The sequence below is a fragment of the Marmota monax genome, unplaced genomic scaffold, assembly GCF_021218885.2.
Source record: "Marmota monax isolate L192 unplaced genomic scaffold, Marmota_monax_Labrador192_F-V1.1 WCK01_AAM20220418_F8-fsc00086, whole genome shotgun sequence".
NCBI lineage: Eukaryota > Metazoa > Chordata > Mammalia > Rodentia > Sciuridae > Marmota > Marmota monax.
Window position 1 is genome coordinate 5182477 of NW_026693086.1, and position 8142 is coordinate 5190618.

The following is an 8142-nucleotide window of genomic DNA, read 5'->3' on the forward strand; positions in this document are numbered from 1 at the left end:
TGGATCTGAGGCCATGATGGGTCCTGAAGAGGGGACCAGAGTCTGTTTTGTCATCTGGTCTGTCCCTGCAGCCCCTTCCCCTCATCTCTTCTGACTGCAGAACTCGGGAGCGTGCCTTCCTTGAGAGTAAAGCCTGCTCCTAGCTGTGCACGGTGATGGGTCTCCAAATGAACGGCGTTCACCTGGGCTCTCCAGTGACGAGGGAAGTGCATGGAAGAGCATTAAATTGTGGATCTATAGTGTTTAATCGACATTTAGTATTTGCAATGAGAGCAGAATTCACAAATGGATTTCTGGGCCCAATCTGGCCAGCAAATGTTTCGTTTGTCCTGCATGGTACTGACTTTTTTTTTTTTTTATTAAAGTAAATCCAACGTATTAGGATTAGAGTTCACAATAAAATCTAAATTTCTGCTTCTCTTTAAATTCAGCCCTGGTAGCGCTGTGCGTAGGAGCTGCTCCCTGAGATGGGGGCATCAGTTCTCTGGTTGTCACATTCTCCCTGATCCTATGTTGCATTTTTTCCCATTTGTCAGCACTGGGAATCACACCCAGGGCCTCGTACGTGTGAGGCAAGCACTTTACCACAGAACTGTCCCCAGACCTTTTTATTGTATTTTCTGAGACAGGGTCTTTCTAAATTGCCCAGGTTGGCCTTGAACTTTTGATCCACCTGCTTCAGCCTCCTGAGTAGCTGGGATTACAGTTTGTACCATCACACCCAGTTTCACTTGACCTTTTTTGAGCCTAGGTTTCCCCCTTTTTAAAATGGTTTGAGCTGGGGTGTGAAGCTCAGTGGTAGAGTGCTTCCTATCCTTTGTAAAGCCCTGGATTTGACCCCCAAGCATGGCATTAAAAAAAAAAGAAAGAAAAGAAAAAAAAAAGGGAAAAAAAAAAGATTTGTTGAGAAAAGACATAGTGATGGAAACAGCCCAAATGTCCACCAATGAATGAATGAATGGTAAACTGTGGTATATCCATACAATGGAATATTAGTCAGTCATAAAATGATTGAAGTACTGATACGTGCTATGATGTTGATGAGTCTCCAAAATATGCTAAATGAAAAGTCAGATGGAAAATGTCACTGTTGTAGTATTCAATTTACATGAAATACCAGAGTAGATCAGTTGATAAGACAGGAAGCTGACCGGTGGTTACCAGAGGCTGAGAGAAGCTGAACAATGAAGGGTTTCACTTCGAAATGATGTTTTTAAAAACAAGTTAGGGGTGGCAATTGCACTGCAGTATGAATATACTAAACACCACTGAATATTTTTAAATGATTGTTATTTTAAGCAAAAATAAAGATTGGATAATTTCAATTAAAGGCATAAAGTGCTAAAAAAAAAAGTTTGTTCTCCATCCTTTGAAAATTGTCCCCTCCATTTGAGATATGAGGAGCCTGAAGTCCTGGAGGGGAAGTGACTCACAGGGCAGGTCAGTGGATGGGCTTGAAGGTGGGGATGGCCTCAGCCTGCTATCCTACTTCCTAAGGTGTGGCACACTTAGGTGTGGCCCAGGACAGTCTGCTCATGGGTTATACCCATGTTTTCAGTCCAGAGCCTGGCACACAGAAGGGGCTGTGCAAATGTTTGTGGGTGTGAATGGGGAGTTATGATCACTATGTAATTGCCTTTCCACGAGGGCTCCCACCCTGGCGCTGCACACTACCTGATCCTTCTGGAGAGTCAGTAGAGCACAGCTGCCAACACTGAGCCTCCACATATGCCTTGGACTGGGCTCTGGGCAAAGCATGTTATCTCATTTATTTTTATATTTTTATTTTCGAATTTGGGGGATTGAACCCAGGGGTGCTTTGCCACTGAGCTACATCCCCAGTTCTTTTTTAAAAAAACATTTATTTATTTTAGTTGCAGCTGGACATTTATGTGGCGCTGAGGATCGGACCCAGTGCCTAGCACATGCTAGGTGAGTGCTCTACCGCTGAGCCCCAGCCCCGGCCCCACCCCCAGTCCTTTTTGCTCTTTGAGACAAGGTCTCAAGTTGCTGAGGGGCTTCCTAAATTGCTGAGGTAATTGAATTTGCCATCTCCTGCCTCAGCCTCCTGCTGGGATTACAGGAGTACAGCCCTGTGCCTGGCTGTATATTTCTTTTGAAACTACCAGCAACTTCGTCTTTACCACTAATATTTTCCAAATTTCCTACATAAAGGAAGTGTCTTTTGTAGCAGAAAATAAAGATTTTTCTTTGATGTCACTTGGGCCACAAGTTGAGTTATTGGTGAGTCTGCTTAACACATCTGGACCGCATGTCCCTTCCAGTCAGTCCTGAAGGCCAGGGCAAAACCCAGGTAGAGGCTTGACATTCGTTAGCTAATCCTTTAGTTTGTGTCTGGCAGCAGCCTTCCCTTCTCTGTCTGACCTGCTCAAACCCTGTCACTTTCATAGTAAAGGCTTGGAATATGTGGCTGCTCCCAACCATATGGCTTACTACTTGATTTTGGGCTCTGGCTGAATTTGACACTTCAGCTGAGCTGTGTCAAGCCCAGGGTTGGAAACCTTGTCCTGATCGCTTTCTTGGGAAAACCAGGCTTTTTGTCCAGGAAACTGGCAGAGCTTCCTAGAGAGGCACCCATAACTTGTGAGGAAAAGGACATATCAGGACTTTGTTCCTACATTAGAGGGGAGAGGGGTTTTAGTTCAGGCTGAGAGTCAAAAGACAGGAAAAAATCACTTCCTCTATATTTTAATTTCCTCATCTGGGAAACATGGGAAGCTTGACTTCATCGTGAAAGTCCCTTGAAGCTCCCAGCATCATATGTTCTTTTTATATTTATAGCTGTGTGACCTTAAGCAAGCAAAATTCCCTGATTTCATGAAAGCGAAGAGTCTAACTCACATCTAGTTGTTAATAGGGTTTTTGTTTTTTGAGATGCTGTCTTGCTATGGTGCTCAGGCTTGCTTTGAATTTGTGGGCTCAAGTGATCCTCTCACCTCAGCCTCTGAGCAGCTGGAGCTACAGGAGCATGTCATCACTGCGCCTAGCTAACATCTAATTCTTTAACTGCTTATTATAAATCATACTATCAGGGACCATAAATCTCATGGTATTGGTGATGTAGCACGGATCTGAAGAAACTGAAGCTCAAGAGAGACCTAATCGGATCACACGAGGGCACACAAATGGTGGAAGAGGAACCAAAACCAGGTTCTGGCCCTGCAGCTCCCACACCATGATCCACAGGGTTGTCTTCAGCTCAGGAAAGGGACAACATCGTGGGTGTCCTTGAAGCTCTGAATCTCTCAAGATCTCTGTGCATGTGGTAACTGTACGTTAACTTTTGAGGAAAGTGCGAAACTGGTTTCCAAAGGAGTCGCACCATTTTACACTCACCAAGTGTAAGGAAGTTCCTCCACACCTGGCATGGTCTGTTGTTTACACCTTCTAATGGGTGTGGAGTGGTGTATCACTGTGGTTTCAGTTAGCATTTCCTAATAACTAATGGTGTGGAACCTCCAAGAAATCGTTGAAGTATTTGTTCAAGTATTTTAAGCATTTAAAAAAATTTTTAAATTACTGAATTTTGATTCTTTATATATTCTGGATACAAGTACTTTGTCAGATATGACTTGCAAATTTCTCCCAGCCTATAGCTTTTCATTCACTTAAGCATCTCTTGAAGATTGGTTCTTAATTTTAAAAAGGTCCGATTTGGGTTTTGTGGATCATAATTTTGGCATTACAGCTAATACATCTTTTCTTAAATTCAGAGATTTCCTTCTAAGTTGTCTTCTGATAGTTTTATAGTTTTTATACTTAAGTCTTTGATCTATTATTTTATTGTGACAAAATACACAGAACACTAAATTTACTATTTTAACTTATTTCTCCTGGGCTCAAGTGATCCTTCAGCCTCCTAAGTGTTAAGACTACAGACACACATCACCGAACCTGGTTTATCTTATTATTTATTTATTTTTTTAGTACCAGGGATTGAAGTTAGGGGCACTTGACCACTGAGCTACATCCCCAGTCCTATTTTGTATTTTATTTAGAGACAGGGTCTCACCAAGTTGCTTAGCACCTCACTTTTGCTGAGGCTGGCTTTGAACTTGCAATCCTCCTGCCTCAGCCTCCTGAGTCACTGGGATTACAGGCGTGTGCCATCATGCCCAGCCTTAATTTTTAAGTGCACAATTGTGACAGTACATTTATAATAACGTATAAACATCACTACTACTTCCAACGCTTTCCCATCACCCAAAACAGAAACTCTGCAGCAATTACCCATTTCCCCTGCCCCTGTTAAACCTATTTTTTTCCCGAATTTGCCCCTTTTAGATTAATTCGAGTGAAATAATAAAATATTGTCCTTTTCTGTCTGGCTAATTCACTTTGCATATTTTCAAGGTTCATCCACGTTATGACACATTAGGATTTTCCTTTTCAATGCTAACATTCCACTGTATGTATATACCACATTTTATATATTCTCCACTTTGATGGAGACTTGGGTATCCACCTTGTTACTGTGAATAATTCTGCTGAGGAGCTGGGTGTGGTGGTGCATGCCTGTAATCCCAGTGGCCCAGGAGGCTGAGGCAGGAAGATTGTGAGTTCAAAGCCAGCCTCAGCAATTTAATGAGGCCCTTAGGAAATGCAATGAGAACCTGTCGCTAAATATAAAAATCTGCTGGGATGTTAGTTACTCTGTGGTTAAGTGCCCCTGGGTTCAATTCCCAGTACCAAATAAATAAATAATAAAATTCTACTGCAATTTGAGCCTGCTTTAAATTATTTTGGGTGTTATCGCTAAAGAGTAAAATTGCTGAGCCATAGGATTATACAGCTTCTTCGGAGAAATATCTTCCAGTCCTTTGTCTTTTTTTTGTACCAGGGATTGAAACTCAGGGGCACTCAACCACTGAGCCACATCTCAGCCCTATTGTGTATTTTATTTAGAGACAGGGTCTCACTGAGTTTGTTAGCACCTCACCATTGCTGAGGCTGGCTTTGAACTTGTGATCCTCCTGCTTTGGCCTCCAGAGTCGCTGGGATTACAGGCGTGCGCACCTGGTCTTTTGAAGTAAGGTTGTCTCTTTTTAGCTCTCTATATTTTGTGGGTTCATCTTTTATCAGATGCATATCAGATACATTTTACTGATTTCTTCCCGCCCTGGGGGTCACCTTTTCACTTTTGAGAGTTCTTTGATGTGTGCACACTGATTTTTGCCTTACCTTTGCAACCTGCAACTTGGATTTCTTTCCTCTTCCTTTCCAACTGGATGCCTTTCTTTTCCTTGTCTACTCTGGGTCAAATCTCTGGTACAAGTTAAATAGCAATGGTGAAAGCTGACATCCTGTCTCTTGTTCTTGAACTCTGGGGAAAGTGTTCAGTCTTTTTCACCATCGAGAATGCTAGCTGTGAGTTTTTCCTAAGTGCCCAATATCATGTTAAGGACAGTCCCTTCTATTTCTTTTATTTTTATCATGAAAGGACACTGTGTAGGAGATGTGGTGTGCCTATAATCCTAGCAACTACCTACCTTTGAACTATCACAAGAGAAATACCCTGTTTTGTTTGAATATCTAGATGTTCCAGAATATGTTAGCTTATAGTTGAATGAATATGTCTTAAACTTTCACCTTCAATCATTGCCTCATTTGTCTCAAAGACTCCTCAAACTCAAAACTTGGGGAAAAACCAACCTCATTATCAGAGCTCCCAGCATATGTGCTATTAGTGCATTCCTAAACACATGAGAATACTCCAGGTACTTCTTGATTACAGTCCTATTTGTTTATCCTCCAATTAGAAGAATGTCATTCTTCACTTCTTCCACTCATAGAAACCCCATGGCCTTTTACGCTCATAACACTGCTGCATAATTTTGTAATTGTTGCCTGCCCCTGGTGGGAAAAAAGGGGAGTAGGGGGATGGGATCTCCTGCCAGGCTTTCCAGTCCACAGGCTCCTTTTCCTGGTCCAAGATGGGTTTTTCTTTTGGGGTTTTTGCAGCCTGACCTCAGAAGCCACAAAAGAAAAAATACCAAGAAACTCACCCCTGTATTGCTTGCTTCAAGTTTTGAATTTCCCCCCAATACGCCGGCCTTTACTTCACAGAGTTCTCAGGTTCTTTTTCATATTTTTTTCCTCATTTCTCTCATCAGTGGAAAAGTGAGCGTAAAGCTGGGAGACAATTTTTCAAATTCACACTGGGAGAATCCCTGAGTACGATCTTGTTTTCACAAGACTGCTCTTGCAGCTGGATTTGTATAATCTCACCTGGAAGTCAACTTTGAAAACTCTTGAATAATCTGAGCTCATCTGCATAAGTTTTTTTTTTTTTTGGGGGGGGGTGGGCAGCAGGGATTGAATCCAGGGGCACTTAACCACTGAGCCACATCCCCAGCCCTTTATATTTTTGAGACAGGGTCTTGCTAAATTGCTTAGGGCCTTGCTACATTGCCAAGCCTAGCCTCAAACTTGCAATCCTCCTGCCTCACCCTCTTGAGCTGCTGGGATTACAGGCATGCACCATTATGCCCAGCCTCTATAATTATTAGGAGTTCAGCTAGATTTCCTGAAACTCATGACAGGAAGTTATTTTTCAGAGTTTGTTTTCCCACCTATATTTTCTTAAAACTCAGGAAGATACTTTTTATTTATTAATTTTGGTACCAGGGATTGAACCTAGGGGCATTTAACCACCAAGTCACATCTCCAGCCCTTTTTAAATATTTTATTTAGAGACAGGGCCTCACTGAGTTATTTAGGGCCTCACTAAATTGCTAAGGCTGCTTTTGAACTCACGATCCTCCCAAGCAGCTGGAATTACAGGCATGTGCCACCACACCCGCCAGGAAGATACTTTAAAAAATCTGTAAACCTAAGTTGTTTTTAAACAAAACAGCAGCAGCAGCAGCAGACTATGATTCATCATAGATGTACTCAAATTCACACTTGGAAATTTCTTTTGAAAATGACTCTGGAGGCTAAAGCAGGAAGATAGCACTTCAAAACCAGCCTCAGTCTCAGCAACTTAGTGAGGCCCTAAGCAAGTCAGGGAGACTCTGTCTCAAAATAAAAAATAAAAAGGGCTGGGGATGTGGCTCAGCGGTTAAGCACCCCAGGGTTCAATCCTTGGCACCTAAATAAATAAAAAGAAATTTGTGAATATGTGGTTGTTTCTGTTTATAAACTGTTGTTATTTTCTCAAAATCTGAAAGTTAAGAAAACTTGTGAACATGAGTTTTTCACAAAAAAACAAAGGGTATATATTGCTTCCTCCCCAAAAGTTAAAGCCAAAACCAAATCTTGTCCAATGTGCTCTAGGCCTGGCAGAACTGCCATGTCGTACAATTCCAGGGCATAGTAATCACTTTGTTATTTAGAACAGGTTTCAGCAAATTATGGTCCATGGGCCAAATCTGGTCTGTGGATTTTGTACCATCAGTTAGTAAGGATGGATTTTATGTCTTAAGAGGTATTAAAAAGAAAAGAAATAGTTAAATAATAGTGAAAGACTTAAAGAAATCCTCTAGCTTCACTTGCTCCTAGTTGACCTAAAAATCACTAATTTTGGAGGTCACATGGCTAGACAGTATTAGTCTCCCACTAATAGTTAACTGCTGTAGACAACACCTCTAATGTATGGGTTATGATGATCCTAGGTTACTTTCCAGGGATCTGAAACAACTGTTGATTCTTGACCCGTGGATGTCCCATGGGTGACTGGAATAAGATGGAAACACTAAGCATCTCTGTACATTATACCTGTCTCCTGTGCCGCCTTAACTTTTGGGTCAGATTTCACTCAGCACTGCAATGTAGACATCCTGGTCATTTGAGAAATTCACCCCACAACAATAAAGGATTAACTTGACCTAGACTTGACTAGTCTCTTCTGTCTTCAAGGCTAGACACTAGCTGCCATGACTGGAAACACCCAGACTATGAAAGGAGTAAAAAGAGGCGGCACCTGAATTCCCAGGTCTCCATACCCCTTACTTTCTAGTTACGTGATATCAGACTTCTTTGGGCCTCAGGTTCTTTATCCATAAAAAAAAATAATAAGGTTTTTCCAAAAAGATTGAATGAGATATGGCATGTAAAACACCTAGTATGTAAAAAGTCAATAATGCTGGCTCTGATGTTACTCATTACTATAGTTTGAAC